General features: G+C 43.2%; 1 pseudogene; it reads right to left on the bottom strand.

Annotated features, from left to right (window-relative positions):
• Positions 1–323: 323 nt before the first annotated feature.
• On the bottom strand, positions 324–17,759 carry LOC147962365 (uncharacterized; annotated as a pseudogene).
• Positions 17,760–26,774: the final 9,015 nt, after the last annotated feature.

The following is a 26,774-nucleotide window of genomic DNA, read 5'->3' as shown; positions in this document are numbered from 1 at the left end:
TGGCTGAAAGGGACGGGAGAACATCTCACACAAATTTTGTCACTGATTGAGAAAAGGACAACATAATAATTTGGCGGGGGTCCTCAATGTTTTGGCCGAAAAGGAAAACATAATGATTTTTTAGATAGAGAAAAGATAGCACGCAGATAATATGTTTTTCCTGGAGAATGATGTCGATAGTATGTAAGGAAATACTAACTAAGAACTTGGCATAGGGTTGACCTGAAACTTCACAAAAGCTAATGCATGAATAGTCACACAAATAGTACAATAGTAGGTACAAGCAGCATACCCCCATCCTCCTTCAAGGACCGCCTCATATTCTAGCCACCATCACCCATCGCCACCACCCTCGCCTCCTCCCCCACCGCCGCCGCACCACTACTATCGCGACTTCGATCCAAATCAGAGGCACGGGAGCACGAGGAAGACTGGCTGCCGGCGACAAACTCTAACTGCAACCAGAAAGCGGAAAGCGGAAAAGAAATCAGACATAAAAATAATAAACAAAAGCTAAGTTTCCCAGGAAGCAAGTCACAAGAATATGTCCAGCTGAGAATTTGTCAGTTGTTTTTGAATACTGCCTTGCCTGAAAACCTATAGTGTGGTAACTATATGTTTGCTTCACATTTAACCTGGTGAGCAGTGTGACCAAATTAGAAATGCGCATAAGACTGGGGCCATTAAAAGAAACTAACATTGGTTGCTTAATTAGCAAGAAGTGTCAGCAAAAAAATACAATGAATTACCACATAACCTTTCGCTAGACATGTTTAAAGGCATGCAATAAAAATAACTAAGCATACTGCACATATATACACAAAAGAAAAACAGATATAACAATATTGAGGGTAAATTCAAAAACAGAATTGCCACGTAAGAAAGAGAAAATGTAGGCATAACAAATAGAGCAGAATGAGCAGGTTACCACACTATAATGGTTGAACGTCACAAGCAGCTAAGCTTAGCTCTTGGTGGTGACGATTCTAATGATGTTCTCATCACCACCATAAGCCTTATGCTGAATCTTCTCATGTAGTTTGGCTTCTGGAGGATACACGCGTGCTTTGCTGCACCATTTTTTCATTGCCGCATGTTTTTCATGCGCTTCATTGTGCTAAATCGAAAACATGGGCATCATAGAAGCAATATAATTTTCTTTCTTAAATATCTTAATTATGTTGGAGAAAGATTACATCACATTTGTAGAACAAAAGCATGTATCCATCTTCATACACCCAGCTATAAAAGAAGCATAATTGTTGTCCTCTTTTGTGCCCTATGGATAGATCAACATGAAAATGTTTCATAAGATTTGTGTGAAGAGAGGTTCTGAAATTCATCATATTTACTCTAGCATCAAGTGACTTATCTCAGTAGTTGCAATTCTAGATTTGTGTGAAGAGAGGTTCTAACAATCATCATATTTACTCTAGCATCAAGCGACTTATTTCAGTAGTTCCAACTATAGCATACCATTTTGACTGGACCTACCGGTGTTGTGTGCCAAGTTGCAGTGATGTATCAGAACTCTTTGATTGATTTACGATACCTATATTCCAAGAAAAAACTGCAACATACTACCCGATACACTTTACGAGCAAGGCTTCTTTTGCTGTATAGTTTAAGATTTGTTCATAAGAGAAACAACGATCTCCAAAGGATTAGTGTAGCACATGAAATTCTACAACCGATTAGCCTTTGCAACTTGGAAGCACAGTAACAAAATTTATCGGAGCTGAAACAACAAAAAGGTGAGGATTTATCCGCGGCGGCTCTTGATAAGCTTTCTTTTGAACCATATTGAACACATCAGGCTAGCGTATACCCAAAATGACCTGACTTCAGTACACTTGACCTCGGCTACACCTAAGACTGAGAAACCTACAGCCGGAAGATAAATTTCCAAGATGATAAAATAAAAAATATATCTATCATTCTTTGACCTAAAATAATACTATCAATCAGGAGCTGAATGATATCATTGACTAGATTGCTACAAAGTCATACCCCAAGAAAAAAAGATACCAAGACAAAGAAATTGTGTAGTTCCATTGTCTGAGAAGTAGTCTAACTTTGTAACTAGTTTTATCTATTATGAAATCTTTGCAACAGCCAAAAAATGCCGATGCGGAATTCTCATTTACTATCTTAAACTCCAAACTGGATCGTGCCGAACTGCGCATGATTGTACTATTGTTATCTGGACCAATATATGTAGCACGAAGTGCAACATTTAGCAGAAGTGCCAATGCCAAACTAGAATAGGGTGAAACACAAGCAACCATCATTCTTTATAGTCTTTGGGCCTTAAAACTGTTACCGGTAGTTGCATTTATATGTTGGCTTAGAGACTGATCCGTGTATTAGCAATACAGATGCAGCAAACAGTGTTCGTAAGGAGCTAAAGGTAAAAATATTTTCATAGGTAGACAAAGTGAAGTACATAGAACATGTTGTTGTCATGGCAAGAACAATTTTATGCTAGAACTTCCTAATTTTCAGGTCCAAGACCTCTTCGTATTATGAATAATAGACTTTTGACTATATACTTGTAATTTGGAGCTATTAGTTGAGCTTACCACTGAAGATTCACCGACTGATGGCTGCATTTTATTTTCTACGACTGCATTTCAATACCTTAGGTATATGTATCTTCCACAAAATTCCAGTCTATTTTATTCCCTAATCAGAAAAATAATAAAGGCGGACATAACAAAAATAGAAACAACATCTCACCTGAAATTGTGGAATCTTGACTTGCTGTGGACACGGAAGAGAAAGATCAGAGTATAGTGGAACTGACATGGTGTTGAGGGCACCGGGCCAGTAGGCACTGTATAGAGGAAAGTGTCGCAACCAGCGAGCTTGAAGCCCGGCTGCAACATATCATTTCCCTACGGAGTAATCACCCTACCGAAGAAACAAATTCCAACAAAGCCTTTGAAAAGAGAAAATCTAACAAAATATTAGAGGATAGGGACAGGGAGGAAAGAGGAACCTGGAGATGAAACTTTGATCTCTTTCTAATCTTCTTGAAAATAAGAAATTTTTAATTGTATCTAGTTTTATCAGTGTTTATTCTTTGACCACTAATGATATTAAAACATTCATAGTTGCAGAAATAAGATCATCAAAGAGTGTCAACAAGGTGTCGCGATAGTTTGTGATGAGATATCACACTTGACTATACTGCCACTACAATTTACAAAAATCAAATCTTGTGACCAAAAATCCTAATTCCCATGAATTCACCTTAATCTTAGTTTCCATTCATGGAGACCATATACACATAAGGTAAGGGGAACACAAGGTCAAAGTGGTAAGCAGCTGACTCAAGGGCATAGCAGATAGATCTTGACCTCCCAAACCCACGTCACAGTTCAATCTAATACAATAGAAGTTGGTATCCAATAACATTGGCCAGGTAATCGAACTCACTACCACAGGCCATATTGTTCTCCTACAACCTAAAAACTCCTCACCATTGATAAATCAATAGGAGGATTGTTGTTTCTTTCGCATACATTCAAGATAACTCACCTGTGCAAATAACAGTATAAAATAGGTAACACTTCCTTCTCCCAATGTTCAGAATCAACTCCACCATTATCATTTAGTGATTCCTAAACTGACACATTCACAACTGATCTAAGAGAGTAATTAAGCATCAATATACTAAAAAATCAATTAAGGAAAACCATTCCATCTCCTGAAAAAAATAGTTGTTCAACTGGCACATAACAATATCATCATAAACAATCTATGAAACTAACTAATAATCTTCCTAGTCGCCGGCTTGCTGTTCCTAATTGTGTCCCTTGCCTCATCTTCGGGCCCCACCACACATGGCCGCCACCCTTGCCTCCTCCCCCGCTGCAGCCGCACCACTACTGCCGTGACTCCGATCCAAATCAGAGGCACAAGAGAAGGAGGAATATTGGCCTCCGGCAGTGGATGGCCGGAGAAGTAGACCAATCACCATGTAGATCGGCTACTGGCGGCGGTACCCTACCAGCACGCATCGAACGAGCCCGTGGTCGTGTGTGTTGCCTGCGGGTTGAATACATAGAATTGCAGGGCCCCTTTCCTGAAATTGAAACATTTTCTCATATTTCCACTAAAAAAGACTGCGTGTTTGAATACCAAAAAGCAGGAGGGATTTTTTGTAAAATAGCCGCGACAGTGAGCAGACAGAAGGAATATCCACTTTATTATTAGGGAAATATTTTGTGCTTGAAGGGCAAGGAGTGCAAGCAACTGACAAATTCTAGATGGGCGATTGCTTCATTGAACTTTCAACAAATCAGATATGTTGCGTTCGATGTCCTTATAAGTTTAGATATAGCTATAGGGGCTACGAGCCTTGGCTATATGTGCCTTGATTAATAAGTTTAGATGATTAAATAAAACTATGGAAATATGAGTTATTTTCAATGTCTATGTCTCAAATATATATGGATGCCTTTTTTAATAACTTCCACAGTAGCCCGAGTGAAGGAAATATGCCCTAGAGGCAATAATAAAGTTATTATTTATTTCCTTATAATCATGATAAATGTTTATTACTCATGCTAGAATTGTATTAACCGGAAACATAATACATGTGTGAATACATAGACAAACAAAGTGTCACTAGTATGCCTCTACTTGACTAGCTCGTTAATCAAAGATGGTTATGTTTCCTGACCATGAACAATGAGTTGTTATTTGATTAACGAGGTCACATCATTAGTTGAATGATCTGATTGACATGACCCATTCCATTATCTTAGCACCCGATCGTTTAGTATGTTGCTATTGCTTTCTTCATGACTTATACATGTTCCTATGACTATGAGATTATGCAACTCCCGTTTACCGGAGGAACACTTCGGGTGCTACCAAACGTCACAACGTAACTGGGTGATTATAAAGGAGCATTACAGGTGTCTCCAAAGGTAGATGTTGGGTTGGCGTATTTCGAGATTAGGATTTGTCACTCCGATTGTCGGAGAGGTATCTCTGGGCCCTCTCGGTAATACACATCACATAAGCCTTGCAAGCATTACAACTAATATGTTAGTTGTGAGATGATGTATTACGGAACGAGTAAAGAGACTTGCCGGTAACGAGATTGAACTAGGTATTGGATACCGACGATCGAATCTCGGGCAAGTAACATACCGATGACAAAGGGAACAACGTATGTTGTTATGCGGTCTGACCGATAAAGATCTTCGTAGAATATGTAGGAGCCAATATGGGCGTCCAACTCCCGCTATTGGTTATTGACAGGAGACATGTCTCGGTCATGTCTACATTGTTCTCGAACCCGTAGGGTCCGCACGCTTAAGGTTACAATGACAGTTACATTATGAGTTTATGCATTTTGATGTACCGAAGGTTGTTCGGAGTCCCGGATGTGATCACGGACATGACGAGGAGTCTCGAAATGGTCGAGACGTAAAGATTGATATATTGGAAGCCTATGTTTGGACATCGGAAGTGTTCCGGGTGAAATCGGGATTTTACCGGATTACCGGGAGGTTACCGGAACCCCCCGGGAGCCATATGGGCCTTCATGGGCCTTAGTGGAAAGGAGAACGGGGCAGCCCAAGGTGGCTGCGCCACTTCCCCCTCCCCTAGTCCTATTAGGACTACGAGAAGGTGGCCGGCCCCCCTCTCCCTCTTTCCCCCTTGGGGAATCCTATTTGGAATAGGATTTGGGGGGGGGGGGGGGAGTCCTACTCCCGGAAGGAGTAGGACTCCTCCTGCGCCTCTCTCCCTGGCCGGCGCCCCTCTCCCCCCTTGGCTCCTTTATATACTGAGGTAGAGGCACCCTAGAACACAAAAGTTGATCCACGTGATCTATTCCTTAGCCGTGTGCGGTGCCCCCTGCCACAATATTCCTCGATAATACTGTAGCGGAGTTTAGGCGAAGCCCTGCTGCTGTAGTACATCAAGATCGTCACCACGCCGTCGTGTTGACGGAACTCTTCCCCGACACTTTGCTGGATCGGAGTCCGGGAATCGTCATCGAGCTGAACGTGTGCTCGAACTCGGAGGTGCCGTAGTTTCGGTGCTTGATCGGTTGGATCGTGAAGACGTACGACTACTTCCTCTACGTCGTGTCATCGCTTCCGCAGTCGGTCTGCGTTGGGTACGTAGACAACACTCTCCCCCTCGTTGCTATGCATCACATGATCTTGCGTGTGCGTAGGAAATTTTTTGAAATTACTACGAAACCCAACAGTGGCATCCGAGCCTAGGTTATTTATGTTGATGTTATATGCACGAGTAGAACACAAGTGAGTTGTGGACGATACAAGTCATACTGCCTACCAGCATGTCATACTTTGGTTCGGCGGTATTGTTGGACGAGACGACCCGGACCAACCTTACGCGCACGCTTACGCGAGACCGGTTCCCTCGACGTGCTTTGCACAGAGATGGCTTGCGGGCGACTGTCTCTCCAACTTTAGTTGAACCAAGTATGGCTACGCCCGGTCCTTGCGAAGGTTAAAACGGAGTCTATTTGACAAACTATCATTGTGGTTTTGATGCGTAGGTGAGATTGGTTCTTACTTAAGCCCGTAGCAGCCACGTAAAACTTGCAACAACAAAGTAGAGGATGTCTAACTTGTTTTTGCAGGGCATGTTGTGATGTGATATGGTCAAGGCATGATGCTGAATTTTATTGTATGAGATGATAATGTTTTGTAACCGAGTTATCGGCAACGGGCAGGAGCCATATGGTTGTCGCTTTATTGTATGCAATGCAATCGCGATGTAATTCTTTACTTTATTACTAAACGGTAGTGATAGTCGTGGAAGCATAAGATTGGCGAGACGACAACGATGCTACGATGGAGATCAAGGTGTCGCGCCGGTGACGATGGTGATCATGACGGTGCTTCGGAGATGGAGATCACAAGCACAAGATGATGATGGCCATATCATATCACTTATATTGATTGCATGTGATGTTTATCTTTTTATGCATCTTATCTTGCTTTGATTGAAGGTAGCATTATAAGATGATCTCTCACTAAATTATCAAGAAGTGTTCTCCCTGAGTATGCACCGTTGCCAAAGTTCGTCGTGCCCAGACACCACGTGATGATTGGGTGTGATAAGCTCTACGTCCATCTACAATGGGTGCAAGACAGTTTTGCACACGCAGAATACTCAAGTTAAACTTGACGAGCCTAGCATATGCAGATATGGCCTCGGAACACGGAGACCGAAAGGTCGAGCGTGAATCATATAGTAGATATGATCAACATAAACGATGTTCACCATTGAAAACTACTCCATCTCACGTGATGATCGGTTATGGTTTAGTTGATTTGGATCACGTAATCACTTAGAAGATTAGAGGGATGTCTATCTAAGTGGGAGTTCTTAAGTGATATGATTAATTGAACTTAAATTTATCATGAACTTAGTCCCTGATAGTATCTTGCTTGTTTATGTTGATTGTAGATAGATGGCTCGTGCTGTTGTTCCGTTGAATTTTAATGCGTTCCTTGAGAAAGCAAAGTTGAAAGATGATGGTAGCAATTACACGGACTGGGTCCGTAACTTGAGGATTATCCTCATTGCTACTCAGAAGAATTACGTCCTGGAAGCACCGCTGGGTGCCAGGCCTGCTGCTGGAGCAACACCAGATGTTATGAACGTCTGGCAGAGCAAAGCTGATGACTACTCGATAGTTCAGTGTGCCATGCTTTACGGCTTAGAATCGGGACTTCAACGACGTTTTGAACGTCATGGAGCATATGAGATGTTCCAGGAGTTGAAGTTAATATTTCAAGCAAATGCCCGGATTGAGAGATATGAAGTCTCCAATAAGTTCTATAGCTGCAAGATGGAGGAGAACAGTTCTGTCAGTGAGCATATACTCAAAATGTCTGGGTATAATAATCACTTGATTCAATTGGGAGTTAATCTTCCGGATGATTGCGTCATTGACAGAATTCTCCAATCACTGCCACCAAGCTACAAGAGCTTCGTGATGAACTATAATATGCAAGGGATGAACAAGACTATTCCCGAGCTCTTTGCAATGCTGAAAGCTGCGGAGGTAGAAATCAAAAAGGAGCATCAAGTGTTGATGGTTAACAAAACCACTAGTTTCAAGAAAAAGGGAAAAGGGAAGAAGAAGGGGAACTTCAAGAAGAACGGCAAGCAAGTTGCTGCTCAGGAGAAGAAACCCAAGTCTGGACCTAAGCCTGAAACCGAGTGCTTCTACTGCAAGCAGACTGGTCACTGGAAGCGGAACTGCCCCAAGTATCTGGCGGATAAGAAGGATGGCAAGGTGAACAAAGGTATATGTGATATACATGTTATTGATGTGTACCTTACTAGAGCTCGTAGTAGCACCTGGGTATTTGATACTGGTTATGTTGCTAATATTTGCAACTCGAAACAGGGACTACAGAATAAGCGGGCACTGGCAAAGGACGAGGTGACGATGCGCGTGGGAAACGGTTCCAAAGTCGATGTGATCGCGGTCGGCACGCTACCTCTACATCTACCTTCGGGATTAATATTAGACCTAAATAATTGTTATTTGGTGCCAGCGTTGAGCATGAACATTATATCTGGATCTTGTTTAATGCGAGACGGTTATTCATTTAAATCAGAGAATAATGGTTGTTCTATTTATATGAATAATATCTTTCATGGTCATGCACCCTTGAAGAGTGGTCTATTCTTATTGAACCTCCATAGTAGTAATACACATATTCATAATGTTGAAACCAAAAGATGCAGAGTTGATAATGAAAGTGCAACTTATTTGTGGCACTGTCGTTTAGGTCATATCGGTATAAAGCGCATGAAGAAACTCCATACTGATGGACTTTTGGAACCACTTGATTATGAATCACTTGGTACTTCCGAACCGTGCCTAATGGGCAAGATGACTAAAACACCGTTCTCCGGTACTATGGAGAGAGCAACGGATTTGTTGGAAATCATACATACCGATGTATGTGGTCCGATGAATATTGAGGCTCGTGGCGGATATCGTTATTTTCTCACCTTCACAGATGATTTAAGCAGATATGGGTATATCTACTTAATGAAACATAAGTCTGAAACATTTGAAAGTTCAAAGAATTTCAGAGTGAAGTCGAAAATCATCGTAACAAGAAAATAAAGTTTCTACGATCTGATCGTGGAGGAGAATATTTGAGTTACGAGTTTGGTGTACATTTGAAAAATTGTGGAATAGTTTCGCAACTCACGCCACCTGGAACACCACAGCGTAATGGTGTATCAGAACGTCGTAATCGTACTTTACTGGATATGGTGCGATCTATGATGTCTCTTACTGATTTACCGCTATCATTTTGGGGTTATGCTCTAGAGACGGCTGCATTCACGTTAAATAGGGCACCATCAAAATCCGTTTAGACGACGCCTTATGAACTGTGGTTTGGCAAGAAACCAAAGTTGTCGTTTCTTAAAGTTTGGGGCTGCGATGCTTATGTGAAAAAGCTTCAATCTGATAAGCTCGAACCCAAATCGGAGAAATGTGTCTTCATAGGATACCCAAAGGAAACTGTTGGGTACACCTTCTATCACAGATCCGAAGGCAAGACATTCGTTGCCAAGAATGGATCCTTTCTAGAGAAGGAGTTTCTCTTGAAAGAAGTTAGTGGGAGGAAAGTAGAACTTGACGAGGTAACTGTACCTGCTCCCTTACTGGAAAGTAGTTCATCACAGAAAACTGTTTCAGTGACACCTACACCAGTTAGTGAGGAAGCCAATGATAATGATCATGAAACTTCAGATCAAGATGCTACTGAACCTCGTAGATCAACCAGAGTAAGATCCGCACCAGAGTGGTACGGTAATCCTGTTCTGGAAGTCATGCTACTAGATCATGATGAACCTACGAACTATGAAGAAGCGATGGTGAGCCCAAATTCCGCAAAGTGGCTTGAAGCCATGAAATCTGAGATGGGATCCATGTATGAGAACAAAGTATAGACTTTGGTTGACTTTCCAGATGATCGGCAAGCAATTGAAAATAAATGGATCTTTAAGAAGAAGACTGACGCTGATGGTAATGTTACTGTCTACAAAGCTCGACTTGTCGCAAAAGGTTTTCGACAAGTTCAAGGGATTGACTACGATGAGACCTTCTCACCCGTAGCGATGCTTAAGTCCGTCCGAATCATGTTAGCGATTGCCGCATTTTATGATTATGAAATTTGGCAGATGGATGTCAGAACTGCATTCCTGAATGGATTTCTGGAAGAAGAGTTGTATATGATGCAAACGGAAGGTTTTGTCGATCCAAAGGGAGCTAACAAAGTGTGCAAGCTCCAGCGATCCATTTATGGACTGGTGCAAGCCTCTCGGAGTTGGAATAAACGTTTTGATAGTGTGATCAAAGCCTTTGGTTTTATACAGACTTTCGGAGAAGCCTGTATTTACAAGAAAGTGAGTGGGAGCTCTGTAGCATTTCTGATATTATATGTGGATGACATATTGCTAATTGGAAATGATATAGAATTTCTGGATAGCATAAAGGGATACTTGAATAAAAGTTTTTCAATGAAAGACCTCGGTGAAGCTGCTTACATATTAGGCATTAAGATCTATAGAGATAGATCAAGACGCTTAATTGGACTTTCACAAAGCACATACCTTGACAAAATTTTGAAGAAGTTCAAAATGGATCAAGCAAAGAAAGGGTTCTTGCCTGTGTTACAAGGTGTGAAATTGAGTAAGACTCAATGCCCGACCACTGCAGAAGATAGAGAGAATATGAAAGATGTTCCCTATGCATCAGCCATAGGATCTATCATGTATGCAATGCTGTGTACCAGACCTGATGTGTGCCTTGCTATAAGTTTAGCAGGGAGGTACCAAAGTAATCCAGGAATGGATCACTGGACAGCGGTCAAGAACATCCTGAAATACCTGAAAAGGACTAAGGATATGTTTCTCGTATATGGAGGTGACAAAGAGCGCACCGTAAAAGGTTACGTTGATGCAAGCTCTGACACTGATCCGGACGATTCTAAATTGCAAACCGGATACGTGTTTACATTAAACGGTGGAGCTGTCAGTTGGTGCAGTTCTAAACAAAGCGTTGTAGCGGGATCTACATGTGAAGCGGAGTACATAGCTGCTTCGGAAGCAGCGAACGAAGGAGTTTGGATGAAGGAGTTCATATCCGATCTAGGTGTCATACCTAATGCATCGGGTCCAATGAAAATCTTTTGTGACAATACTGGTGCAATTGCCTTGGCAAAGGAATCCAGATTTCACAAAAGGACCAAACACATCAAGAGACGCTTCAACTCCATCCGGGATCTAGTCCAGGTGGGAGACATAGAGATTTGCAAGATACATACGGATCTGAATGTTGCAGACCCGTTGACTAAGCCTCTTCCACGAGCAAAATATGATCAGCACCAAGGTTCCATGGGTGTTAGAATCATTACAGTGTAATCTAGATTATTGACTCTAGTGCAAGTGGGAGACTGAAGGAAATATGCCCTAGAGGCAATAATAAAGTTATTATTTATTTCCTTATAATCATGATAAATGTTTATTATTCATGCTAGAATTGCATTAACCGGAAACATAATACATGTGTGAATACATAGACAAACAAAGTGTCACTAGTATGCCTCTACTTGACTAGCTCGTTAATCAAAGATGGTTATGTTTCCTGACCATGAACAATGAGTTGTTATTTGATTAACGAGGTCACATCATTAGTTGAATGATCTGATTGACATGAACCATTCCATTAGCTTAGCACCCGATCGTTTAGTATGTTCCTATTGCTTTCTTCATGACTTATACATGTTCCTATGACTATGAGATTATGCAACTCCCGTTTACCGGAGGAACACTTTGGGTGCTACCAAACGTCACAACGTAACTGGGTGATTATAAAGGAGCATTACAGGTGTCTCCAAAGGTAGATGTTGGGTTGGCGTATTTCGAGATTAGGATTTGTCACTCCGATTGTCGGAAAGGTATCTCTGGGCCCTCTCGGTAATACACATCACATAAGCCTTGCAAGTATTACAACTAATATGTTAGTTGTGAGATGATGTATTACGGAACGAGTAAAGAGACTTGCCGGTAACAAGATTGAACTAGGTATTGGATACCGACGATCGAATCTCGGGCAAGTAACATACCGATGACAAAGGGAACAACGCATGTTGTTATGCGGTCTGACCGATAAAGATCTTCGTAGAATATGTAGGAGCCAATATGGGCATCCAGGTCCCGCTATTGGTTATTGACCGGAGACATGTCTCGGTCATGTCTACATTGTTCTCGAACCCGTAGGGTCCGCACGCTTAAGGTTACGATGATAGTTACATTATGAGTTTATGCATTTTGATGTACCGAAGGTTGTTCGGAGTCCCAGATGTGATCACGGACATGATGAGGAGTCTCGAAATGGTCGAGACGTAAAGATTGATATATTGGAAGCCTATGTTTGGACATCGGAAGTGTTCCGGGTGAAATCGGGATTTTACCGGATTACCGGGAGGTTACCGGAACCCCCCGGGAGCCATATGGGCCTTCATGGGCCTTAGTGGAAAGGAGAAAGGGGCAGCCCAAGGTGGCTGCGCCACTTCCCCCTCCCCTAGTCCTATTAGGACTAGGAGAAGGTGGACGGCCCCCCTCTCCCTGCGCCTCTCTCCCTGGCCGGCGCCCCTCTCCCCCCTTGGCTCCTTTATATACTGAGGTAGAGGCACCCTAGAACACACAAGTTGATCCACGTGATCTATTCCTTAGCCGTGTGCGGTGCCCCCTGCCACCATATTCCTCGATAATACTGTAGCGGAGTTTAGGCGAAGCCCTGCTGCTGTAGTACATCAAGATCGTCACCACGCCGTCGTGCTGACGGAACTCTTCCCCGACACTTTGCTGGATCGGAGTCCGGGGATCGTCATCGAGCTGAACGTGTGCTCGAACTCGGAGGTGCCGTAATTTCGGTGCTTGATCGGTTGGATCGTGAAGACGTACGACTACTTCCTCTACGTCGTGTCATCGCTTCCACAGTCGGTTTGCGTTGGGTACGTAGACAACACTCTCCCCCTCGTTGCTATGCATCACATGATCTTGCGTGTGCGTAGGAATTTTTTTGAAATTACTACGAAACCCAACACCGAGAACATGCACACGCACCATCCTAATTTTGTATTATTCTCTTGTATAAGTTGTTACAAACAAATACTAATTGTATTATCGAAGTCATATTATTAATTCTATTATGTTGTCCTCGGTAAGAACTCAAACAAATCCTAGAGAAACTGAAATTTCAGATCCGTAACTTTTAGCTTGTCGGGATCAGAAACATAATTGTAAAAATATTGCATTGTTGTTTATATCACCAATCTTTTATACTTTGTAATTTATTTTTGTGTTTTCCTTTATTCTAACCGTTTTTGTTTGTGAGCAAACAATATATGTATCTATGTAAAAAATTCATGATCCAATGCATCCCTTTTGCAACTGCACCTATATAATTGACAGTGAGGATGCAACTAAATTTCTAAAACAACAGTATCATGGCTTCCGAGATTAACCTTCACATAATGTTGCATGATGTTCTACCTAATACCAAGTTAAGCATTGAGAAAATTAAAAAAAAAATATATATATATATATATATGTAAGTTTTGAGGAATTATATATTACTCCATTAGAGGGAGAGTTTGATTTAAGAAACACACCAATTTTATCCAATTAGTTGTTCATATTTAGGATTAATTTCATTAGTAATCTTCTAGTACTGATTAATCCCTAAATATGTCTTGTATATAGTGCTATATATCATGAAATAACCTCTTGAACATTATTTGATTGTTTAAGGTTTACTTTGTTTTACTTTTTTTTGGGTGATACTTTTTTTACTTGTCTTTACATTTAGATGTATACCACGTAGTTTCATGTCGTTATCTATTATGATAGTGTAACTAGCAAATATGCCCGTGCGTTGCAATGGGAGAAAAAAGTGGCGTGTTTTACTGCGAAGCAAACGTTAATTTATCATTAATTAGGCTAGACATGTAGAGGATAAGTTTGATGATGATAAAAATAATGAATCAATTAACAATAGAATTCTTAGGGGCGCCAGTCATGTTCTGTTGCGTACATGCATGATTTTTCATCGCAATTGAGATCAACTAAAGATTCGATTGCCATGACACGTAAATGTGTTTTGACGCCAATGATTTATTACACACTCATATGAAATGAGAACAATAGTGGCTGGAGACAATTTATTTTATATTTACTTTATAGGACATGCAAGCATATGTGTGTTCGCTCGTGTGTGCATACTCCTTTGAATAATAATATCACTAAATCCCAAAATGCGTGCATAGTTTTGGAGAACAAACACATGTGTGCACTCCTAAAAAAAAGTGGAAGATATTTACCGGTCCATCCAAACTGCTTGCACGTAGTTAGAAAAAAAAATCAGCCGGTCCTCCAAGCATGGCATGGACTCCTCAATTCTTCCCTGAGCTCACCCCGTCGCCTTATCTCTTCAGTTTTCTCATCAGTTATTCATCCCAGTTCCCAACCCCCACCTGCACCTCGATACCAGACGTGCCGCCGCTTCTGCCTGCCCCATCATCGCCACTGTTACCCCCGGCACCGCTCCCCTGCTCCGGCCGCTCGTCTTCCTCCCCACGCTGCCAGGATACCCCGCTCCCTTGCTCCACCACTCCAATTGACACAAGTGTTTCACGCAACTTGATGTTCCATGCTCTAGGCGCTTGCCGCAGCCCATAGAGTGTTTTTTTAACTTCAGCACCTGATGTTCGTCAGTACCTTCAACAAATCCTGGAGGTTGTTGCACGTAAACCTCCTCGGCCAGCTCACCATTAAGGAAGGCAGATTTGACATCCATGTGATGTATTTCCCACCTCCCCTGAGCCGCTAGAGCAATGAGAACTCTCACTGTTTCCATTCTAGCTACAGGTGCGAATACTTCTTCAAAATCCACCCCATGTCGCTGAGCATAGCCTTTAGCAACCAATCTGGCTTTGTATTTCACAATCTTCCCCTCTGAATCCTTCTTAACCTTGAATACCCATTTGAGGCCTATTGCTTTTTGGCCCTTTAGTAGTGTCGCTAGAACCCATGTCTTGTTCTCATGGATGGATTTCATCTCCATCTCCATTGCCTTCTTCCAGTTTGCACTGCAAAAAGCTTCTTTTACGCTGTTGGGTTCTTCAGCAGCCAACAAGCACAATCCTGAATACTCCGTTGGGATCTCGTGCGTCTCCTCATAGATTTCATCAAGGAGGCACCTTCCTTGCGGCCCACGGTTGTAATCTGACTGCTAGATGCACCTGAAGCGGTCTGGCTTGTTGCAGCAGTCGGGGTTATGAAACTTGCGGAGACAGGAGTCGACACGGCAGGGCTGCTTGCTGCGCTTGAGTGTGTCGCCATGGCAGGGCTCTTAGCTATTTTCGGTTCCACGGCAGGCCTCTTTTGCATCACTGTCCGCAGCTCCGGCCATAAAACCGTGAAGATGTTCCTAGTGCCTTCGTCTTTCTTATTCTCGGTTGCCTGCCAGTCCCACTGTTTCTCCTCCTCAAACACAACGTGCCTGCTCACAAGTAAGTTTTGTGAAACAGGGTCGAGTGCACGGTTGGCCTTAGATGCTGGTTCATAGCAAATAAACACCATTGGCTGACTTCGGTCTTCTAGCTTCTTCAAATGAGGTTTGACATTCTTCATATTGGAACAAATGCGAGGCTACACACGCGAACACGGTGGAGAGGAACGAGAGAGAGAGGCAAAGACGAACACCGGAGCACCAGAGTTTTCCGAGGCGCAACAACTTGCCTCTTTTCTTGCTTTTTTCCCTTCTTATTCTTTCTCCCGTAACAATCTGAGAGATTACAAGGATAACAGCGGGACGACTCGGCCGAAACTAACTCCACGATCCACCTATGTCGTGCCATCCCACGACTTGATCGTGGTCTAAACAAACCCACACGCCGCAACGTGAACAAGCACGCTTCTGGCTACAATTTCTACGTACATGCAACGACTCAAAACACACACGTACACAACCATCACGTGTATGGTCCGTGCAGACTAATTAACCTCTAACTAAATATGCATGCATGATATGAACTATTGACCTGTAACAAGATTAGAACTAACATTCACCTCCCTAATCTTTTAACTCATTATTTCTTGTGTACGGAAGATCTTGATGCCGTCTCGACGTCGGTGCCGTCGCCGCCGCCTACACCAAGCAAACTTTTGCCACAGGCCCCGCCTGGTGTCTTCAGCAACACCTTGTACAGCCTGTTGGGGGATCTTTTCACCTTTAGCAGCACCTTGCCAAACATGTCTCTAATCCATAGGAACATACGATCCAGCACTATTTGATGGCCATCTTCTGAAAGCTTACCCAGACTGATCACATTACATGATCAACTTGGCACAAAATATACCTCGGTTAGAAGTAGCTCTCCACCATGGCACTCAACAAGTACTGATCCTTTCCCTTCGATCAGAGCTGTAGACATCATTGAATTTGCAACGTGAGCCTGTCACATAGCCACGGATGCTTTCAATCATCTCCTTGAATTTGCAACGTGAGCCTGTCATGTGGTTGCTAGCACCACTATCAAGCCACCATGCATCAACATCATTGGACGATACATCCATGCGTAGCTCAAGTTTGACGTGGCCCTTCTCCACGAGCTGCACTCCCGGCTTGTTCAGGCCGAGTGTCTTCGTGGCCGGCGTCACGGCCGCCGGCGTTACTGCAGCTGGCGTTGATGCAGTCGTCCGCGTGCCTGCCGTCGTCTTGTTCACGAGGGCATGCAGCAGGTCATTCTCCTTGCAGAGCACGCGCTCCACCTCTAGAAGCTTGGCCTTCTCCTCGCTTGCGTACACCAACAACTCCGCTCGTGACTGTCATGTACTCATCGGACGTGGCATGCATCTTTGCATTAGCAGCGGCCAACGCACCATGCAGCCGCTTGACCTCAGCCTCCATGGATGCATCAGAGGACACGAAGGAGTCGCCGCCCAGTCCATGGCTGCCCTCTGCCTCCATCTCTGTAGGCTCAACCACACTCGTGGTGTCTTCCACCTCAGGTGCAAGCTCACATGCCACAGCCATGAGCAGCGCGGGCTCGTCCACGTCGGCAGTAGCTAGGAGCGCCTTCTCTTTCTTCCATGCCTCACACTCAGACTTGAAGTGCCCTTTCTCCCCGCACTCAAAGCAGGTAATCTTCGACTTGTCAAACTTGCCGCGGGTTTTTTCCTTGTCGCCACGGCCACCACTGTGCCCTTCGTCGTCGTTCTTGTTGCCGCTGCTGGAGCCCTCCCCTTTCTTCTTCTCTTTAAGGACCAACTCCTCTAGCTGGGCACGTGAAACCAGCATCAGCTTCTCGCCTTCATCGCCGCCAATGTGACGACGATCGCGCTGGTTCTGCTCCAATCGCGGTGAGGAGCCCAATCGCCTCTTGTACATTCATCGCTGAGACATCATCCCATTGCTCAATGGTGTTGACGATGTCCATGAAACGGCCTGGAACGGCACTGAAGAGACGCTCCACCACGGCCTCATCTTCAAGTTTGACGCCGAGGGAGCGGATCTCGCTCACTAGGGGGATGAGCTTCTTGGCGAACTCCGGGATCGTCTCCCCGTCAGCCATGTCGAGGCGATCGAACTATCTCTTCAGTTGTTGTTCATGCGCCTTCCTCACGCGATCATCGCTGAGGCGCGCACACCGTATCATCTCCCATGCCTCACGCGCGGTGTCGCACTCCGCAACCTATAGCATCACGTGATCCGGAACGGATTGAGAGAGCACGGCGAACGCCCCTTCGTCCGCAGCCTGATCATACTCACCGGAGCCTTCAATCGCGGACCAAACACGCAACGGCTTCATCAGGACCATCATCTTCGCGGCCCACGGCGAGTACCTGGTGTCCGTCAGCATCGGATACTGGCCGGGCACAATCATGGCCCTCGACGGGGTAGTGAGCACGACAGCACCTCCATCCGCTGCAATAGCCTTCCTAGCCGCCGGCGGCGTGTACTTCCCGCCGCCGCCGCTCTTCCCATCACTACTCTTCGGAGATGTATCACCCATCGCCGCTGTTGCCGAACTCCTTCGATGACCGCCACGAAAACGCCTCGCGACCTAGCTCTGTATACCAATTGTTGGAACAAATGCGAGGCTAGACACGCGAACACGGTGGAGAGGAACGAGAGAGAGAGAGAGGCGAAGACGAACACCGGAGTACCAGAGTTTTCCGAGGCGCAACAACTTGCCTCTTTTCTTGCTTTTTTCTCTTCTTATTCTTTCTCCCGTAACAACCTGAGAGATTAGAAGGATAACATCTGGACGACTCGGTCGAAACTAACTCCATGATCCACCTATGTCGTGCCATCCCACGACTTGATCGTGGTCTAAACAAACCCACACGCCGCAACGTGAACAAGCACGCTTCTGGCTACAATTTCTACGTACATGCAATGACTCAAAACACACACGTACGCAACCATCACGTGTATGGTCCATGCAGACTAATTAACCTCTAACTAAATATGCATGCATAATATGAACTATTGACCTGTAACAAGATTAGAACTAACATTCTTCACATGAATGATGCAACCAAAGGTGCGCAAATGGTGTACCTTTGGCTTCTTTCTGAAGCAGCCCTCATACGGCGTCATTCCTTTTACACTTCTAGTGGACGCCCGATTCAGCAGATATACAGCAGTGGCTACTGCCTCACCCCACAGCTTTCCAGGCAATTTTTTGTTCTTCAGAAGGCTATGGGGCATCTCAACAATGGTCCTATTCCTCCTCTCTGCAACCCCATTCTGCTGGGGCGAATATGGTGCCGTCAAAAAATGCTTCACACCAAGACTATCACAGTAGGCACCAAATTCATTTGAGTGGAACTCTCCTCCACGATCTGTTCACAGTGCCTTCAGCTTGCGACCCGCCTCTATTTCTGCACGATTATGCCATTTCTTGAGAGCATCCAGTGCCTAACCCTTACTCCTGATCAGTGACACCCACATATACCTAGTAAGGTCATCGACTATCAGAACAAAATACCTTCGCTTGCCGGGCGTCAATGGTGAGATTGGGCCGCAAAGATCTGCGTGAACAAGCTCGAGTGGAGCTGCCGCTCGGTACATCGCTGTCTTTGGAAAGGGGGTCCGGTGATGCTTCCCAGCAAGGCAGGAATCACAAACTTGCTCCAGATGGTCTATGTGTGGCATCCCTTCCACCAAGTTTTTCTGAGACATCTCACGCAATGTTCTGAAATTTACATGTCCAAAACGTGCATGCCACAACCACTCTGCTTCACCATAATTTGCCACCAAACACACCGGCTATGCTCGAGTTGCCTGCAGTATGTACAACCGGTTTGGTGACCTTTTCACTTTGGCGACCACCTTCGCTTGATCGGACACGACCATGTATCCATGCTCAACTGCTGTTTTGACACCAACCTCATCAAGCTGGCCTATACTGATGATGTTGCTTCTCAGGCGAGGAATGTAGGACACACTTGTCAGCACACGATGTTCACCAGTTTTGCACTGAAGTATAACCTTGCCTCTTCCCTGTATATCAACTAGTGAGCCATCATCAAAACGTACTGTACCTTTCACCCCATCATCAAGATCAGTGAACAACTCCTTACAGCCTGACATGTGGTTACTTGCCCCTGTATCTAAGTACCAGGCGTCCTTTTGCTGCTCACCTATCAACTTGGGCACCACTCTTTCCTCATTCATCATTACGGTCTCTGTCACCTCAGCTGGGGTCACATGCTTCCTCACACGCCACAATCATGAGTAGTCCGGGATCATCATCTTCTTCTTTTTCTGCAAGATGTGTTTTCTCTTGCTTCGGTTCCGGACAATTAGAGGCAAAATGACCATTTACATCACAGTTGAAACATTTAACTTTTGTAATGTCAAACTTACGGTGCTTCTTTTGTTTCCCATTGCCATTGCCGCCCTTCTTTCCGTGGTGGCCACGGTCACGTCGTCCTGCCTGCTCACAGACAGGAGGCCCTTTTCCTTTTGTTCAGCTGCTGCTGGCGCCTGACGCACCCTTTTTCTTCTGCAACAGCGACTCAAGCGTGCGTGTCATGAGGAGCAACTGATCTTCCTTGCCGCCACGGTAATCATGGTGATCAGACTCGCTCTCTTCGAACGTCCGAAGACGCCCCATAGCCTCGGCCACCGACATCTTGGAGATGTCTCCCCATTGCACAATCGTGCTGATGATGGGGGAGAACCGTCGCGGCATCACTGCGAAGAGCCTCTGTACCACCGTCTTCTCCTGGACTTTTTCTCCCATGGAGCCGTTGAATCCGGCATTCACTGTGGTGTCATCGGTGTTATCGCCATTGCTTCGGCATTTGTGTCTATTGCGCCGGAGCTTGCCGGTGATGTTCTTGGCCTCTTAGGGGCCTGCCTTGTTGGCTGTGTTTTTGCTTCGCGCCAGCCAGCTGTCCTCATGATACGCCCATTTTGCGTCCTGCTTTTATATCGATATTTATTGCATTATGGGTTGTTATTACACGTTATGTCACAATAATTATGCCTATTCTCTCTTATTTTACAAGGTTTACATAAAGAGGGAGAATGCCGGCAGCTGGGATTCTGGGCTGGAAAAGGAGCAAATATTAGAGACGTATTCTGCACAGCTCCAAAACTCCTGAAACTTCACGGAAGTCATTTTCAGAATATAAAAAAAATACTGAGCGCAAGAAGTTCTGGAGGGGTGCCACACCCTGACCACGAGGTGGGGGCGCGCCCTACCACCCTGGGGATGCCCCCTGCCCCGTGGCTCCCCTGGTGGCCCTCCGATGCCCATCATCTGCTATATGGAGTTTTTCGATGAGGAAAAAAATCATAAGCAAGCTTTCGGGACGAGACTCCTCCACCACGAGGTGGAACCTTGGTGGATCCAATCTAGGGCTCCAGCAGAGCTGTTCTGCTGGGGACACTTCCCTCCGGGAGGGAGAAATCATCACCATCGTCATCACCAACGATCCTCTCATCGGGAGGGGGTCAATATCCATCAACATCTTCACTAGCATCATCTCCTCTCAAACCCTATTTCATCTCTTGTATCCAATTCTTGTCTCTAAGTCTGGGATTGGTACTTGTGGGTTGCTAGTAGTGTTGATTAGTCCTTGTAGTTGATGCTAGTTGGTTTATTTGGTGGAAGATCATACGTTCAGATCCTTTATGCATATTAATACTCCTCTGATTATGAACATGAAAATGCTTTGTGAGTAGTTACGTTTGTTCCTGAGGACATGGAAGAAGTCTTGCTATTCGTAGTCATGTGAATTTGGTATTCGTTCGATATTTTTATGAGATGTATGTTGTCTCTCCTCTAGTGGTGTTATGTGAACGTCGACTACATGACACTTCACCATTATTTGGGCCTATAGGAAGGCATTGGGAAGTAATAAGTAGATGATGGGATGCTAGAGTGACAGAAGCTTAAACCCTAGTTTATGTGTTGCTTCGTAAGGGCCTGATTTGGATCCATATGTTTCATGCTATGGTTAGGTTTAGCTTAATACTTTTGTTGTAGTTGCAGATGCTTGCAATAGAGGTTAATCATAAGTGGGATACTTGTCCAAATAAGGGCAGTACCCAAGCACCGGTCCACCAACATATCAGATTATCAAAGTACCGAACGCGAATCATATGATCATGATGAAACCTAGCTTGATGATAATTCCCATGTGTCTCCGGGAGCGCTTTTCTCTATATAAGAGTTTGTCCAGGCTTGTCCTTTGCTATAAAAAGGATTGGGCCACCTTGCTGCACTTTATTTACTTTTGTTACTTGTTGCTTGTTACCAATTATCTTATCACAAAACTATCTGTTACCTATATTTTCAGTGCTTGCAGAGAATACCTTGCTGAAAACCGCTTATCATTTCCTTCTGCTCCTCGTTGGGTTCGACACCCTTACTTATCGAAAGGACTACGATAGATCCCCTATACTTGTGGGTCATCAAGACCCTTTTCTGGCGCCGTTGCCGGGGAGTGAAGCGCCTTTGGTAGGTGGAATTTGGTAAGGAAAAATTTATATAGTGTGCTGAAATTTACTGTCACTTGTTACTACGGAATGTAACCCTCTGAGGGGCTTCTTCGGGGTATCTTCACCCCGACCAATAGAGCAAAGAGTTGCTCCTCAACCTACTGAACCTACTGAAAATAAAAATGTCTACTTTGAGATTCCTTTGGGTATGATAGAAAATCTGTTAGCTAATCCTTTTGCAAGAGACGGAACAAAGCATCCTGATGAGCACCTAATGTACGTGGATGAAGTTTGTGGATTATTTAAGCTTACAGGTATACCCGGTGATGTTATTAAGAAGAAGTTCTTCCCTTTATCTTTGAAGGGAGACGCATTGACATGGTACAGGCTATGTGATGATATGGGATCGTGGAACTACAAACGATTGAAATTGGAATTTCATCAGAAGTTTTATCCTATGCATCTTGTTCATCGTGATCGCAATTATATATATAACTAGCTGGGTGACCCGCGCGTTTGCGCGGCTAGACTTCCTTTACAACTTTATTTATTTTGTTGGTTTTGCTCTACGTATGTTTGTCCATTCAATTTATTCCTATATATGTATTTATATAAACAAATATAGCTTAAATATATAGTATTATAAAATATGGTTAAACTTGGCTACATTTTTGATAAAGTTGTTTCAAATGATATGGTTGTCCCACAATGAAATATCAAAAGGACCAATGCTTGTATCCCACCATGTGAAACCATTTGCTTTGGTACTAATCTCCAGATTTCACGGTTTCACCTTTTCATCCATGTTCATTTATCTTTGCATCAAATATTGTTTTAGAATTTTTATTGATAAAATGAAAAAAATTGATTATTTGCAGCCATACATTGTTATCTGTGCCAACACTATCTATTAGCACACTGTCATATATCCTCATATTCATATGTATGCTTCCAGATCTTTTGTGCCATTCTCTAATATTTATATTTAGCAAAAAACATCTCCACCACTATTTTTCCATCGGCAGTTAAGATATATTAAAAAGGCCAAATTTTGCATATCCGGAAAAGAGATAATATTTTGGAATTATGTTTTTACTGCGTTATTTTTGAATTGTTCCATGAAAAAATCGGCGCTCTTCCATGCAATGCCATATAATTCCATACCAATGTTCATATTTATCTCTTCCACTGTTGATTGTCAGTTCCCCTTGATAGATCATTTAAAATACAAATAATATTTTAGTTGGAATGTGTGTACGTGTCCAAAGAAAACATGATCAAACTACATGTGGGATATTTTTAGTAAGTATATGGTAAAGTCATCGATGTCTATGGCACTGATGTTTGCTTCCTACCACGCCAAGCCATTTCTTTAATGATTAAATCGTAAATATTATGTTGTCTTCCTCTATCTGCATCATCACTATTTGAAGTGAATATTGTTTCTAGATAGCACGATATCTTGGTTGTTAACCTTCCATGCATGCTTCTAAATACTCATGACTATATCATCTCACTCTAATTGTTTGTGTAGCCTGGCCATCTAAGTCTAAGTAACTGTTGTTTCTCATTTAGAAAAACTATTTGTATGTATTCATACAAACTATCCGGGTGGCCCGGACAGTGAAAATAAACATATGCTAGAAGATATCACAAAAAAGAAAAAAATAAATGAGTAAATTCATTTTGTAGTCCTTTATTATAGCATCAGATGTCCTAAATTCTACCTGAACACTACATAACCATGCATTATTAATCAAATGGAGCTTAGAACAGAAAGTCCAACGCATTTGTCATCTATGTAAGAAATGCACAAGTACTTCAAAGCCAAGGGATCTTACACGCATGCATGATATATATTCCATCTAGAAAATTAATAATATGCATATACCCCACAAAAAAGCTTATATCTTTGAAACACATGCATGCATGTACGTGTAGCCTATGGAACTTGATGTTTGAAAAATTAAAAAATAAAAAGGTTAGGTTTCAATTCTTTTTAATAATACACACATAGATATGAATGCATACTACTTGTCTGTAAAGTTTCATGGCAAAAAATTTTTATATGCGATCTACTTGTCTATGTTCGATATTTCCTTGCGTCGCTCGGCTGGGCCTCTAGCTGGGCTTTTGTGCGTTTGTATTTCTACCTGGGAGCCCACATAGGGGGTAAAAAAGCAGGGGCAAAACATTTGTTTGGGCCAGGAATTGAACTCGCAACTTCACAGTCATGTAAATATTGTGCTACCAGGCGACCTAGCTGAATCTTTGATTTGAAATGTAATGTTATCTGATCTATTAAATAGTACCACCTCGCCTTTTTTACATCAAATCCTTCTAACTTATATAGGTCTTTCAGTTTTCAAGGTATCAAGGAGTCATCTCGAAAATCAATAAGTGAAGGGTAAAAATTGAGTTCCGGCTCTATAGAGAGGATTTCAACCAACGTTTCAACATGCAGCAAGAGAAATAAAGAAGTAAAGGATGGAAAGGATATGAGAAGGAATTGAGCCAGAATAGTAAGGGAAGCAGTCTATGCTAAAGGAAATTTAGACATGATAATGAGGAAAGCAGTGCAAGCATGCTAATTTGGAAAGAGATTGAGACGAGGATCCACGCAAGAAGCTAAATTGGTTCATTGTGTCAAGGGAATAAGGAAGCTAACAAGAGCGCTGGACCTTTGGGGATTATAACATGCACTTGCGCATTTAAACATATACGCCAATAAAAAATACAGTATTGTATTTTGATCAACTCTCTACCGTAAGCCGATTTTCTGATTTTTTTTTTTTTGCAAAAGCATTATGGTGTTTACTCATTACGGAAGCATGGGACGCAAGTTGAACACTGCATGTATTCCCCCCACACAAAAATACATAATTTTGTTAGACGTTTTGTAGAGATGGTCGGCTTAAAAGAACAATTCTTCCTCATGTTAGGGATATTTGACTATACTTTTTTTTTTGAGAAACCATAATAATTGGATTAGGAGTGTCAGAGTGTGATGAAGTTTTATCATGTGGTAACACACGGCATGGATGTAATTTTTAGTACTCCCTCCGTCCCAAAATTCTTGTCTTAGATTTGTCTAAATACGGATGTATCAAGTCATGTTTTAGTATTAGATACATCTGACTTGATACATCCGTATCTAAACTAATTTAAGACAAGAATTTTGGGACGGAGAGAATACTCATGATGTTCAATATATTACCATGATATTTGATAAATAGATCGAAAGTTTTTCCAAGAAAAACATTGCCGATCAGATCAATTTACTCTGAATCACACCCCATGTGCTCTACATCGTGGTCCTTAAATTATGCATCTTTTTGCATCGACGACCATTCTCCCTTGACATAGTTCCTTACCCAGCAAATCGTGGTTCATAAGAACAGGTATTTCCCCGCCGTTGCAACGCACGGACATTTGTGCTAGTGTTCTCCTAAGCGTCCACTTGTTCATTGCATTTCTTTCATGAATCATAGACTCCTGGATTCTTCCCATAGTACAACTCATCTACAAAGATAAATAAACAAGCTAACAAGTCAATCTCATAGTTATCCAATCGCATGGAGAAAAGTCATATAACAATCTTCAGAGCATCATAGAAAATATGTTCAGAAGCATCAACAATACAAATGACATAAATGCAGTTCACTAGTAGTTCAGAAGCAAAAGTTCTAATCCATCATTGTAACACAGAAATTCGGTTCACACGCATCGATCATATAGATCACATAAAGGAAGTGGACTACTAGTTCAGAAGTAAAAGTTCAGCTCCATCATGAGGTCTCCTCGCCTTCTAACATCTTCGTGATCTTGGCTTGGGCGGTCCTCACATATTTGATAGCTACTCACGCACTCCGCCAGGTGCTCGCGCACTCTTGGTTGCTGCTCTTGTGCTCTCAGTGTGGCTGCTCTTGTTCTCTCAGCGGCTCTTCTCACACTCTCGGCATATGCTGCAGTGCTCTTGACGTATGCCCGAGCGCTATTGGTGGCTGCTCGAGCGCTCTTGGCATAGTCGAGCATGATCTTCGTGTACTCATCCATCCTCGTGACGATGCCTACTGCTGTAGAAGTTCGGTCTATGGGTGTAGGAGTCCTAACAAGGCATCCCGGCTTTCCATCTAAATGCATTAAGCAAGTTGACCTTTAGATAAAAGACATTTGCATGAAAGAAGATTTATGACAATATAAAAGATAGAATTGTTACGACAACGGTCCATATATGTCCTTCGAGTGGACATTTCTCACTCTTAAGTAGGTTCATCACGTTAGTTACGAATATCTGCATCATGAATAAAATATTGTACCATATTTTGATCCGTATATGCAGTACATAGTCCTCTAGCACAAGCAATCAAATTGAAGACGTCCAATTACAAAGATTAAATGGTACATCATATAACAAGAGACAACTACAGTACATCCTATAAATTTTTCTAACTACACTAGCCAAATGTTGCTAATGTACAAGTACAATAAATGAGAACAACTATCATCTCCATTAACAGAGAGACGGGAGGTGTGGTTACCGGGGCGTACGGAGATGGTGGGAAGGGCAAGGACGATGGCGGAGGTGGACGGTGAGTTTGATGGGGACGCCGGTGACGTCGGAGGCGGAGGAAGGCACGCGTGATAGTGACAAGGAAGTAGTTGGAGGTGGCGTTGGATGGCAAGGCCGATGACTTCGAGGCGGCGACGA

The sequence above is a fragment of the Triticum urartu genome, chromosome 7A, assembly GCF_056163025.1.
Source record: "Triticum urartu cultivar PI428250 chromosome 7A, HENAU_Tu73, whole genome shotgun sequence".
Lineage (NCBI taxonomy): Eukaryota > Viridiplantae > Streptophyta > Magnoliopsida > Poales > Poaceae > Triticum > Triticum urartu.
This window is presented reverse-complemented; position numbering and strand designations above follow the sequence as displayed.